General features: G+C 38.7%; 1 pseudogene; it reads left to right on the forward strand.

The window, feature by feature from the left end:
- Positions 1–13,913, forward strand: part of LOC118592041 — a 102,153-nt pseudogene that overhangs the window by 19,018 nt on the left and 69,222 nt on the right.

Consider the following 13,913-nt stretch of genomic DNA (forward strand, 5'->3'; position numbering starts at 1 on the left):
GGTTTCAGGATACATATTGGTTTACTGAAAGGGAGCCTTTGTAAGGTGGTCTAGGAATTGAGATGGGTTTTCATGTTTGTCCTCGATGATATCTTAGATTTTTTTTTTTAATATAATTTTTTTAAGGCCTTATGGAGACCGGCTAGGAGGCAAGTTATAAATTCATCACAATCGAGAATGTCCATCATGGTACTGTAGTCCTCTTATGAATCCATGTAGGGGATTGCCTCAGCCCCAAATGGGTGGCCTGCATTAGTTTAGTGAGTTTCATATGCACATTCCCTAGCTTGGTCCCAGACTCATCTGCATTCCTTGGAGAGAAGTTTATTAGTGAGAATCATGTGACTGTCATGAAAGGTGAGGTTGTAAACTTGGGTAAAATATTGAAATTCTTTAATAAATGTGGAGGAATTAGCAGTATAGGACCCCACTCTTTTTTCTATTTGAGACAGTTTACTTAGTGAGAAGGGGACATATAACCTGACCAAGCTATTCACCCCAGCAGCTTTCTGCAAAGGGAGAACTGTGACCAGATTAAGCCAGGTAGGGGAAGGTAGAATGGGTCCTGTGGCAGAGCAGGAATGAGTAGCAGGAGGACTAAAGATTGCCAGTGTGCTGAACATGGGCAACATAGAGACTTGATTTGCATAGGAAAAGGGGAAACTGAAAGGGTTGGGGGAAGAGAGGGAGCTTTGGGCTGATAAAAGTGGGAGGACAGTTTATTGGCTGGATCAGAAGTGGTTTGGGCTTCATAGCTAAATTTAAGTGGGGGAAGAGAAAGAATGGAGAGAGCTTGGAGTAGAGATAAGAGAAAGCTAGAACATAGGGAATAGGAACTCTTTTCCCATTTCCCCAATCAATCACAGTAGTTGTCAAAGTCCCAAATAATATTGGTATTTAGGGTGCCATTATGTTGCTATTTGTATTGCTTATCTAAGGGATATTGAGGCCAAATCTGATTGCAAAAGTAAGTTTGGGGCCCTTCAGCTTGGGTGCCAGGTGGACAGGCTGGAAGTTTTCAAAGTAGTATCCCAAGAGGGAATGAGAGGAAATAGCTGACACCAATCCATGGCTGAGGTAGGGGGAAGTTGTAGCAGGTTGTAGTTGAGGGCATTCCCAGAATGCAAGGAGGACCAAAAGAGGACCAAGTCATTTTCGGTCATCATCACACTCAAGGGGAGTCAGGGCTAACTGCCTGAGGAGTCTCAGCATCTGGTACCAGGGCTTTTGACAAGGCATGAGGACTTGACAGAAGGCAACAAAAATCTAGGCTCATGAATGAGGTCTCATCTATGGGAAAAGGATGGGAAACAGGGTTGCATAGTATTATAAAAGCCACGAGGGCATGGAGAAGCTGTGGATTACAGGCAGCTCTGAGGAAGAGGCAAAAGAGCGAGTGGGTCAGGAAAGGGTGACAATAGCCCAGGATTACAGCTCTGATGGTGTTGTGGGGTGATGTCAGTGAAGAGGGCCAGCTGTAGCCATAAAGAGGGTGGCTGAGCACTAGTGGAAGCCCATGAACTGTGGACTGGTGGCTGTGGAGCCCCCATGGGACTGGACTAGGCCCTCTGGATATGGAAGACAGTTGTTTGGCTTGAACTGTTTTGGGGCCACCCAGGCAGGGGCATCGGGATCTGTCCCTGGTCTATGGGCAGGCTTCTGGGAACCCGGTGCCTGTGGTGTGATGCCTTGCATAGCCTTGGTGCAGTGGGAAGGGGCTTGGACCTGCCTAGGCTCAGTGTGCTGGGCTCCGATGACTCCCCATGGGAGACCTCGATTTGGGGGACGTGGAGATGTGGGCTGGCTTGGGAAAGAGGGCTGGGGGGTGGGAGGAGGGAGGAGGAGAGATCTGTGGATGATATGTGGAGTGAGTAGAAAATTTCTTAATAAAGAAAAAAATCCACTACAATTTTGAAGAATATGATGGTTTGAATAAGATGTCCACACATAAGTCTTGGGCCTTTGAATACATTGTCATTGAATGGTTGGTGGTTTGGGTGGATTAGGTTTGACTTTACTAAGGAAGCATATTACTAGGGATGGGCTTTGAAGTTTCATATGATTCATGTATGGATTGTGTATATTTTAGATAAAAATAAAATAATATGATTCCTTGAAAAAAAAAAGTGTGGCTGGGGGTTATCTCCTCCTTCAAGAGTACAAGAAGTGTGCTGGATGCTTGTCTCAGGGAGGTTCTTATGCCAATCAAAGGAGAAACTTACCAAATTACTAATGGTGGATGGGATGCTGGGCATTCAGTGAGCTGGAAAGTGAGTCTGTTGTGGGTGAACTGAAAATAGGGTCCTGGTGTAGCTCTGACCCTGAGAGGGAGCACCAGAAGAGCCTGCAGGAGTCGTGACACTAATGAAAAGTTTTTTTTCTGACACAAGTGCATCTTGGAAGCTGAGAGTTAAGGAATACCACAAAGTCACACCATGAAATAAACTTCAAATAAGAGGTTTATTGGAGAGAATAAAAGAATGTTAGCTGCCTCTATTCAGAGGGTCTTTGTATTATGTGCAGTGAGCTAATGGAGCATGCTCAGTGAGCTAGTGGAAAAGTATAACATGCCATGAAGTAGTGAGTGGCCATTTACCCTGAGTCATGAGGGTGGAGATTTCCAACTCCTAGGTTTGGGGACATGCAAGGGGCAGAGTAATTTTTCCATTGGCCTATTACCCTATAGTGAACTTGGATACTTATTCTGAAAACCCATTGTTGAATATTTCAAGTAGATGTAAACTAATCTTGGGATCCAGGAACCAAGTGAATGTTTTTGTTTGTTTGTTTATTTGTTTGTTTGTTTGTTTGTTTGTTTTTCAAAAGAGCATTAACAGGATCTAATATAGTTTGCAAAGATTCCATCTCTTCTACCAGTTGTCTGTCTTTATCCTGGGGCACCTTCTTGGGGTCTTCATAAATTTTGTACTCTCATGGGCATGGTGAGGCTAGCTCAAGCTGATTGAGTTAATTCAGGAACTTCACCTGACTTGGAGTCTCAACTATAGCTGCAGTCACTTCCATTGTTTCTCCCTCAGCCATCCCTAACTGTAGTGGGAGCCACATGATAGGTGAACAATTTCCATTCCCCAGCATACTAGTTTTTTTTCAAGGGAGAAACTTAAACAGTTTGATTGATATAATTATTACACTTCTATAGAACAAAGTTGATGGTTTTTAACCTGTACTGTTTTATTTCACTACCTATTCACCACTATTTTATTTCACTATCTATTGCCCCTGGTGCTTTTGGCAGATTGCCAAGAATGAAGGTAGTCTTGGCCCCAGTATCCACTAAAACCCCTTCTGTAGCAGAAAGTCCAAACATGGGACCCAGAAAAAAACACTAAAGCCTCATATCAGTCTTGAGGTCCTTGCTGAATAAATTTCCTTTTTGATTTTTCTCTGAACACAGTTATGTCTGGCTTGGTGAACTAAGGATTAAATGTGGCTTCTGTCATTCCCAGTTCCCTGAGAAATATCTGTTCTTCTATTGTCTTTCATTCCCCTATGTTCATAAGAATCTCAGATAATAATAACTGAGTATTCCCAGTAGCACATACAAAGCAGTTCATTGAGGGCTGGTTTCCCACATATTGCCTCAGCTAATCTAGTCTTTCTTCCAAGGAGAGACAGGTAAAGTTATACTACTCAGTTTTCTGCCTTCATGACACTCAAACTGTTTATATCTTCCCTCCTGACCATCATCATCACCTGCTAGGTTATGAGCAGTTCTTTCATTGCCTGTTAAAAAAAAAATCTTTTCTAAGCCATGCATATCAGGTGCTTAGTGTCACATGATTCCTATAGTTTCTTGTGTTAGTTCATTATTAAGGTCCCTGTTTGCAAAAAAGAAAAAAAATCCTTACAATCCAGGAGAGAAAAGCATGATAGTTTTCATGGAAATGAGGAGGGCAATGTCATCCCAGAATATAGCAGGCAGTGAAGCCTTCCTTTATAGAGCAATGACAAGGGAATCTTCAAACAGAAGCCAACAGATAGTATCTCCATAACATGAGTTCATCCAAAGGAATGAAAAAGGTATTTGTGAGTAAGAAGAGCACATTTAGAGGTATAAAACCCCATGAAAAATTTACAACAATGTACAATGGGCTAATGTTTATTATAAATGCAGGACATAAACTACAAATATCTTCAGTGTATAAAAAATGACAAAATAATAACTATCTTTTAAAATGAGAGCAGATCGGCATTGTGGAAAGACATAAAATAAGATGGTAGAAACATTAAGTGTGGGAAGAATGATGTACAAGTATATGACTTTATTATATTTTCATTTTGTTTCTCTCATCTTTATAATTACTTAGTTGCTGTTATTTTTAAATTGTATGTTATAGTCAAAAGTGTATTTGTAAGTCAAAAATGTAAAGAAATAAATAAGGAATGAAAACACACCATTAGAGAAAATCTCTAACTTAAATATTAAGGTAGACAATAAAAAGAGCAAGGAAAAGAAATAAATTATAAGATTGAAAAAATAATGCAGAACAGCTGATTTAAGAACTGATTAAATGCATCCATATAAATGGTTTCAAATTATCTAATTGGCCTAGAGTGGGTGAGGTGATATAAGTCAAAATCTTACTATATAATTCTTATACAAACTGACTATATTTTTAAGGGCATACACAAAATAAAAGTTGAGACTGAGTGAGATATTTCACACACACACATACACAAAAACTACAAATAGAGGTTCAGCAGCCTCATTCACAAAAGATGAAATAAACTAAGTCAAAGGCAGTAAAATAAGATAAGGAAGATCACTTTGTAATGACAAAGGGGCACTTTAGCAATAGTAACAACATTTCTATGTATGTGTGAGCCCAATATAAGAACACTCACATATGTAAACCAAATGTTAACAGACCAAAAGGAAGTGTAGATGTTGATACAAGATACAATGCTGGTTGGGGGCTTTAAAATCTTATGTCTCTAAACATACAGATCTGGGAAGAAAATCAATGATGGTACAGCAAACTTTAATGATGCCTTAATGTACTTAACAATCATCTACAGAACACTTCATCGAATGGCTGCAGAATGCATATTCTCCTCAACAGTCTATGAACCATTATTGAGGACAGATTCTACATGACAGACTTTAACACATGCCTCAACAAATGATAGAAACTAACTCATATCTAGTATCTTTTCAAACTGTGAGGCAATAAAAAATTGATAACAGCATGGAATTACTGGATGTTAATGTGTAGAAGGCTGCAAATAGATCCATATCTGTCACCATGCACAAAACTTAAATCCAAGTGGATCAAAGACCTCAACATAAATCCAGTTACTCTGAACCTGATAGTAGAGAAAGTAGGAAGTACTCTTGAACGCATTGGCACTGGAGATCACTTTCTAACTATAACACCAGTAGCACAGACACTGAGAGAAACAATCAATCAATGGGACCTGCTGAAACTGAGAAGCTTTTGTAGAGCAAAGGACATGGTCAACAAGACAAAGCAACAGCCTACAGAATGGGAAAGAAAGCGTAGGGGAGCAGGAGATTCCAGCTGGATCAAGAACAGAAAGGGAGAACAAGGAATAACAGACCATGAAAATTGAAGACCACATGAGAACAGGAATAGGCAGAGTGCTCGAGGGGTCCCCAGAAATCCACAATGATATATCCTCTGTAGTCTGCTGGTAATGGTTGAGAGAAAGCCTCATCTGACTAGGTGATCAAATGACTAAACACCCTAACTGTTGTCTTGGAACTCTCATCCAATAACTGATGGAAGAGGATGCAGAGATCCTCAGCCATGCTCCAGCTGGAGCTCCAGGTGTCCAACTGTCAAGAAAGAGGAGGGTCTGCAAGAGTGTGAATTGTTGAATCCAAGATTGCAAAAAGCACAGGGACAAATAGCCAAGCGAATGGAAGCACATGAATTATGAAACAAAGGCTGTGGAGCCCCCAGCTGGACCAGGCCCTCTGGATAAGTGAGACAGTTGAATAGCTTGATCTGTTTGGGAGGCACCCAGTCTGTGGGACTAGGGTCTGTCCTTAGTGCATGAGCTGGCTGTTTGAAACCTTGGGCTTATACAGGGACACGTTGCTCAGTCTGGAAGGAGGTGACAGGACCTGCCTGTACTGAATCCACCAGGTTTAAATGAATCCCCAGGGGTGTCTTGATCCTGGAGGACATGGGAATGGAAGAGAGGGGCTAGGGGGAAGATGGGGGTAGGGGTGGAAGCGGGGGGGACAGGGGAACCCATGGCTGATGTATATAATTTAAAACACATAATAATAAAGAAAAAAATGATAACAGAAAAGCTTTGGAAATTATACAAATGCATGGCTACCAAAATAATTTTAAATGACCAGTGAGTCAAATGTGCCAAAAAGGAAAATTTCAGATGTCTTGCAACAGATTAAAATGAGATACTACATACTGAAACTAAGAGGATATGGTAGAAGCAGTATTAGTTGGAGATTTATAATAATCACATATCAAAAGAGTAGAGAGAACTCAGATAAATAATCTATTTTCATATCTCAAGAAATTAGAATAGTAAGAAAACCTAGGCCTAAACTTATTATAGGCTAAAATTAAAAATACTAAGGTCATACCAGTAAACGTAATGAAAACTGAAACATTGCAAATGATAAATGGGAGAGAGGCATGTTCTTTAAAAAGACAAGCAAACAGTTATCTAGACTAAGAAAGAGAAAAGGACAAAGAAATAAAATAAATCAATAAGATGAAAAGAGACAGCAGCTGGCACTACAAAGAATCATGAGGAGTTATTTTGGAAAATGATCTCCATCAAATATTTACATCTAGGAAAATTGGGAAAGTTTCTACATGTACACAACTTAACAAAGTTAAATCACAAAGTGTGGTAGTTTGAATGTAATTGGTTTCCATAGTGTCTTAGTGAGTGGCACTATTAGGATGTGTGTCCTTTTTGGAGTAGGTCTGGCCTTATCAGCGGAAGTGTGTCACTGTGGAGGCAGGTTTTGATGTCTTATACATGCTGAAGCCATGTCCAGTGTATCAGTTCACTTTCTGTTCACTGCAGGTTAAGATGTAGGACTATCAGCTGCCTCTCCATCACTATCTCTGCCTACAGGCCACCATGTTCCACCATGACAGAATAAACCTCTGAAACTGTAAGCCAACCCATTAAATGTTTTCCTTTATTTATAAAATTAAATGAAGAGTTACTATGGTCATGGTGTCTCATCACAGTGATAGAAACCCTAATTAAGACACAAAGAAATAGATTTGTACATATTGATAATTAGTAATGAGACAGATTCAGTAATGGAAATTCTCTGATTATAGAAAAAGCATTGGACCATATGCTATCACTGATAAGTCCTATTGAGGAACTATAGAAAAAATAATATCAATTATCCTGAAGTTATTCCAAGGCTTATGAGAGGAAAAGATTCTTCTAAATACATATTATGAAGCTAGAATTACCCTGATTCCCAAAGCAGATAGACCTATTTTGAAATAGCCAAATGAACATAAATAAACATGGTACACCAGATCAACAGAAACAATGTAGTAATCTCAATAAATATAATTGAGGCATTTAGTAAAATTCAGTATCTCTTTGTGATAAAATACTGAAAGATACAGAGTAAAAATACCTCTAGAAAGAAGACCATAAAAGAATATCCAATTATTAATGTTATAGTAAATGGGAAAGGGTAAGCACTTTATAAAGTCTAGAGCAAGACAAGCATGTCCACAGCCAGCATTTTGTTTCAATATGGTATTGTAAGTACCATCCAGAGTGATCCAAATTGGGACAGAAGTCACTCAAACATCGTTGTCTGCAAAAGGCATGATTTTATACAAAGAAAAACCCAAATACTCCACAAGTAAACTGTTACTATTAATACTTCAATTCAACAGAGTGGCAGGATGCAAAAACAACATAAATCATGATTGTTGCTTTTTTTGTGAATAGTGAAACATTTGAAATGAAAAACATCTTATTTAGTACAGCTATAAAATTAAATGATTAGGGATATACTTAATCAGATAAGAGTTCTCTAAAATAAAAATCACAGGGTCTGGAGAGAGATCTCAGTGGTTAAGGGAGCTTGTTTCTCTCACAGAGAACTCAAGTTCACTTTCTAGTATTTTATTTGGTTGTCTTAAAACTACCTGCAACTGCAACTCTTGGTGGCCTGATGCCATCTTTTGACCTCCACACATATTGCATTCATGTACATGAATACACATGCATACATACATACACACAAATTTCAAACCTATAAAGCATTGATAAAATAAAGTCATGACTCTCAATGGACAGGAGATGAAACACAGGTTGGGTGAAGGAGGGGTGGGGAATAATGGAGCAGGAACCACTGAGTGGGGTGTAGAATAGGAGAAAAAGGTAGAGAGAAAAACATGTGGAAGAATAATTAACATTAATGACATTTGAGACAGTCATAAGGAAATACACATTTTGATATTATTTCTGTTTGCTTATTGTTATGTTTTCTCTGGTGGGGAATCAGACAATTTTAGCCACTGTGTTTTCTTGTCAGAATCTGTTTATATCAAACTTGATACTTTGATTTTCTTTATAATTGACTGCTTTTCTGAACTCTGATATATCACATTACACTTAATTTATAATACTTACACTTGTAGATAAACAATCACAATCATAATGATTCATGCCATTAATCCCAGCACTTAGGAGGCTGAGGCGGGATGATCAGTCTGAGTTTAAGGACAGCAAGGGCTACAAAGTGAGATCTTGTATTTAAAAAAAAAAAAAAAAAAAAGATAAAATGGAACAAAATTGTTATGGAATGTTTTGATCACACCGTGACAGTCCAGACTATCAATAATGTTTACCTTTAATCAGGGAGTGGAGCCAGTGATTAGCTGACCATAATTAGCCATAGAGAAGCCAGCAATTTAGATAGAGAAGACACACAGGAAGGAAAGGGCTTGGAATGGAGTTTGAGCTTTCTTTTTGATTCTGGGATGAGGGAAGAGATGCATCTCTTGCATTGTTTCTGGGCAAAAAACAAGGTCAGCTGGTTGCTTCTTGGCCTCTCTGATCTAGCAGATTCTCATCTTCACAACTGACTTCTGAGTCTTTGTTGCTAAATAGAACAATAAAGCCAGGGCCATGGGAGCAGAAGCCCTGCCAGGCTGCAGTCTGAGTGGCTGTCAGCGTATTGACTGCCAGATTGTGGAGCCACAGATGGTAATTAAAATATTAGTAGATTCATGTGCAGCTGCTAAGCCAACAGAAAAACATCACAAAATAAGAAACTGAAACATTGAAGAATATAACAGTCTAACTCCCCATGAAGCTACTAACATAGAAAACATATTACCTACAATTGATCAGGTAGAAGTAACAAATGAAACTTTACACTCCTATGGGACATTTGATTCTTCAGAGATGGTTGTGGAATAAGGTTTGATTTGGAATATGACAGTAAGCTGCTGCATGTAGTCTTATTTCTATGGTATTAACATCCTCCTGCTGTTGCCACCTAAAACAAAATCTATGTGAGACAAGCCCCTGCTAAATTCTGTTGTTTAAAGCAACATTCATTCATTTATATAGATCACTGGTTCTTAATGTGTGAGTCATGACCCATTTAGGGGTCATATTGGATATTATGCATATCAAATTCATACATTACAATTCATAATAGTAGCAAAATTGCAGTTATGAAGTAGCAATGAAATAATTCCATGGTTTGTGGTCACTGCAACATGAAGAACTGTTGCAGCATTAGGAAGGTTGAGAATCACTGATGTAGATGCAAGGGTGTGTGGATATTGTTAAGGAATGAAAATGTGGAGTAGTTTAGTCCAAAAGCAAGCTCAAATTTGAATTCTCTGCTTCTCCCCCTGTGTCTTCCATCTATCTGTAGTTTGTGCTCTATGTCTGCTGTTTGCTTGTGTGTGAGAGTATGAGAGAGAGAGAGGAAGAGAGAGAGAGAGAGGAAGAGAGAGAGAGAGAGAGAGAGAGAGAGAGAGAGAGAGAGAGAGAGAGAGAGAGAGAGAGAAATGGGAGGAAGGGGAGAGAGGGGGAGAAAGGGGCAGAGAGGGGTAAAAGAGAAATATGTCTCTGACATGTCTGTTTCCTCTTGTTAACAAAAGGCTTTGCTCTGTACTTATTGGACAGCACAAACAACTCAGTGTGAGAAAGAAATGAGAGAATTTTCCACAAAAATGTTTAACAGAGATTTACAAAGGAATAAGTTACTTTACTGATCTAGAATAGCACTCAACAAACACACACACACACACACACACACACACACACACACACACACACACATTATCAACTTATATCCACATGTGGCTTCCAACATTTATAGGGTATTTGTTGTCTATGGTTGCTTTCAACTGTTGGTTGTTTTCAGCAAATGATTTCCACAACACACACATGCACACATATGTTCTTCTGGGCTGGGGCTATGGAAGACCTCAAGATTAAAGCTATATTTAGTTTAGGTTTTGTAAAAGCTGACTATGTGTGAAGTCCAAGGGAGAGAGTACAGTTGGCTACACTGCTTTTTTTTTTTTTAGGCAGACTAAACTTAAACAGGCTGAGTATAAAGTAGAACAGCACATTGAGTCTAATTTTAAATGATGATAAGGTGTATTATTTACTTGCTTGCAAGGTGCAACAAATGTTCAGTCTCTTTAACAGCAAGAAATATTTTCAAGAAAAGCTGTTCTATGCAATGTCTGATGAGTTCTTTGGAGACGTTTCAGCATTTGTTTCATAGTCTTCAGAAATAAGCAAATGACTCATACACCTTCTTCATGGCAGTGACTGGGTGCCAAAGAGGAAAAGTCATTTATACAAGTGCTGTTGAAGCTCCTTTTGGATCTTATCCACCATCACCTTAAGCAAAGCAAGTGGTTAAACAGAATCAAGAGGTGGAAAAGTATCCCTGGCTCCCAGAAGAGGGACACTGCCAAGTTCCAGGACAAGAAGCAGGAATCAGGATTCTTTTAATAGGCAGCAATAAAAACCCTCTTTCATGGTGTCAAAATAATAATAATAACTTCTCTTTTGATATCCTTTGTCACAAACACATGTGACTGTGTTTGAAATTTTTCTCCTCAGAAAGGCCTTAAGACCTGCAACCTGGGTATCATCACTGTTGCAAAGTCCTACAGCAGGAAGAGAGACAGTAAGGACATTTAGAGGGTATAAACAGCCTGAAAGTAAAAGCAGGAGACAGAGGTGGGATTCACCTCTCTTTTTTTAGGATCATTAGCAGATGCTTATTTTTTATTTATATTTTGATTGTTGTATGTATCTCTAATTACATTTTAGATATGAATATGTAGTAACACCTAGAATATTGAGCAAGGGGTAACAGTGTGCCTAATCCTCGTCAGCCAAGAAGCTGTGTCTCACATCACCAGAATCAACCTAACCTATTTTCCTTCATGAGTCTGTCTCTTAATCTCTGGAACTTATCTCTTAGGCAATTACATTTACTGCTTTCCATTAATTCAAAATTGCCCCTCACCACTCCCTTCACACTTTCAAACTGTGTATATTTAATGAATCTACAGCATTACCTGAGGTTAGGTATAATATTTTAATAACCCGTCTCCCCCCAAGAAGAAATAGAGATGACTTATAAAAATGCCTAACAAATGCTCTACAATATAAAAGCAAATGGCTTGAGTTTTCTCTTATTTCAATTACCTGAGTTGGTAAGCAGAGTAATGATTCAACGCCAGAGTTTCCAGGCTGACCTTACACATTTCTGCAATTTGCAGCTAGTAGCCCCTTTGTGCCATTAGAAGGGCACATGTCATCTACAGATTTTCTGTAAATGATACATATTGCATTTTAGAGACTTGTCTTCTACTGAGTAAATTTTCATTATCATAGGGCTGCCTCCCAAGTCCTCAGCACTCAGGATCAAGGTTTGGTTTCAGATGATAAGCACAAGACATGCCTGAGTGGTACTTGAGAAACAGTGCTTCCTAATTGCATATAGAAAGAACTATAAAACCAAAGGCTGTTTTCAGATGCAGCTTGTGGTGATTTGAATATGAATGGCTCTCATAGGCTTATATATTTGAATGCTCAGGGAATGGCACTATTAGTAAGGATTAGGAGGGGTGGCCTAGTTGGGGCAGACATTGCCTTGTTGGAAGAAGTGTGTTACTGGGGGTGGGGCGCTCTGGAGTTTCAGAGCCTAAGCTGGGCCCAGTGGCTCTTTCTCTTCTTGCTCCCTGTGAATCCATTTGTTCAACTCTCAGCTTCTTGTCCAGCCATGTCTGCCTGGACACCACCTTGCTTCCTGGCATGTGGATAATGGACTAAACCTATGAATTCTAAGCCAGCTCCAATTAAATGCTTCCCTTTATGAGAATTGCCAGGGTCATGGTGTCTCTTTACACAGGTAGAATACTGAGGAATATTGTTGTTGTTTTTTGGATCTTTTTTTGGTGGGCCCACCATCCATCTCCCAGTTAAATCACACACAGAGGCTTATTCTTAATTATGAATGTCCAGTTTTATCTTGACTTAGTTTCTAGCCAGTTTTTCTTAAACTACCTTTTGCCTCTGGCTTTTCCCATACTCTTACTTCCATAAATCTTACTCTTACTCCATGGCTTGCTGTGTAGCTGGGAGGCTCAACCCTGGAATCCTCCTGCTTCTATGGCTCCTAGATTTTAGATCTCTCTCTCTCTCTGTCTCTCTCTCTCTCTCTCTCTCTCTCTCTCTCTCTCTCTCTCTCTCTCTCTCTCTCTCTCTCTCTCTCTCTCTCTCTCTCTCTCTCGGATTTCTCCTTCTATATATACCCTCTGCCTGCCAGCCCCACCTATCCTTTCTCCTGTCTTGCTATTAGCCAGTTCTTTATTAGACCAACAGGTGTTTTACATAGTCACAGTAACATATCTTCACATAGTTAAACATATGCAGCATAAACAAAAGTAATACACCTTAAAATAATATTCTACTACATTTCCTCCTTTTTGTCTAAAATAAAAATAAAGGTTTTTAACTTTAACAGTATAATTACATACAACAAAAACAGTTACCATGTAAGAATTAATTTATAGTATTCAGTCCATTTGTAGTTAGCATATTCAAGTAAAATAATGTATTATCTCTCCTATTGTAGTGAATCCAAAATTTTACACCTAATTTGTCTTCTATCTTAACTAAGGAAAACTTCAATTCCATCAAAGACCCAGAAGGATTAACAACAGAGACATTTGGCTGCCTGGACAGTCACACAAAGTTCCTATACAACATTGGGGCATCCATCTTCAGCCCTCAGGACCAAAGTATATGGCAGACTTTTCTATGAAGCAGGAATTTTGGACTGTCTTGTCTTGTTTAGGCAAAGTTTGTCAATCATTTTCCTCTGTGTCCTGTATATGCAGCCTGCACAGAACATTGTGAGCAGTCAAAGGCAAGAGCAGTTTCTTTGCCCAGTGGCTAATCTTGGTCCAATGAAAGCAAACTCCATAAGGAGTTTCTTCAATGCCCATATCTCTGAAGTAAATTAGTGTTGCCAGGAACAGATATGTCTCATTGTCACAAAAAGTCCTAAGTTAACAAAACATTTTAAATGCCATATTCTGTAGGTCTTTTAAAGGTTTGAAGACCATTTATTTATTTAAAATATATCTTGATATGATTTGAAAAGCATACATATCTACAGCTTTGATTGTTATAAATGAGTAACCACTAACTTATGTTCCTGATTATCCTATATAGTTTATAATAATAGCTTTCAAAAACTAGAACTTCACTTTGCATTGTTAAATAAACTGCATAGGTACAATAACTTAAGCAGGAATAGAAACATATATACAACATGTTGTAATAAAAATAATCTTAAAATTTTATCAATATACAAAAATCCTTTAAACAAGAGTAGAAACATATACATA

The sequence above is a fragment of the Onychomys torridus genome, chromosome 1 (genome assembly GCF_903995425.1).
Source record: "Onychomys torridus chromosome 1, mOncTor1.1, whole genome shotgun sequence".
In the NCBI taxonomy this organism is placed as follows: domain Eukaryota; kingdom Metazoa; phylum Chordata; class Mammalia; order Rodentia; family Cricetidae; genus Onychomys; species Onychomys torridus.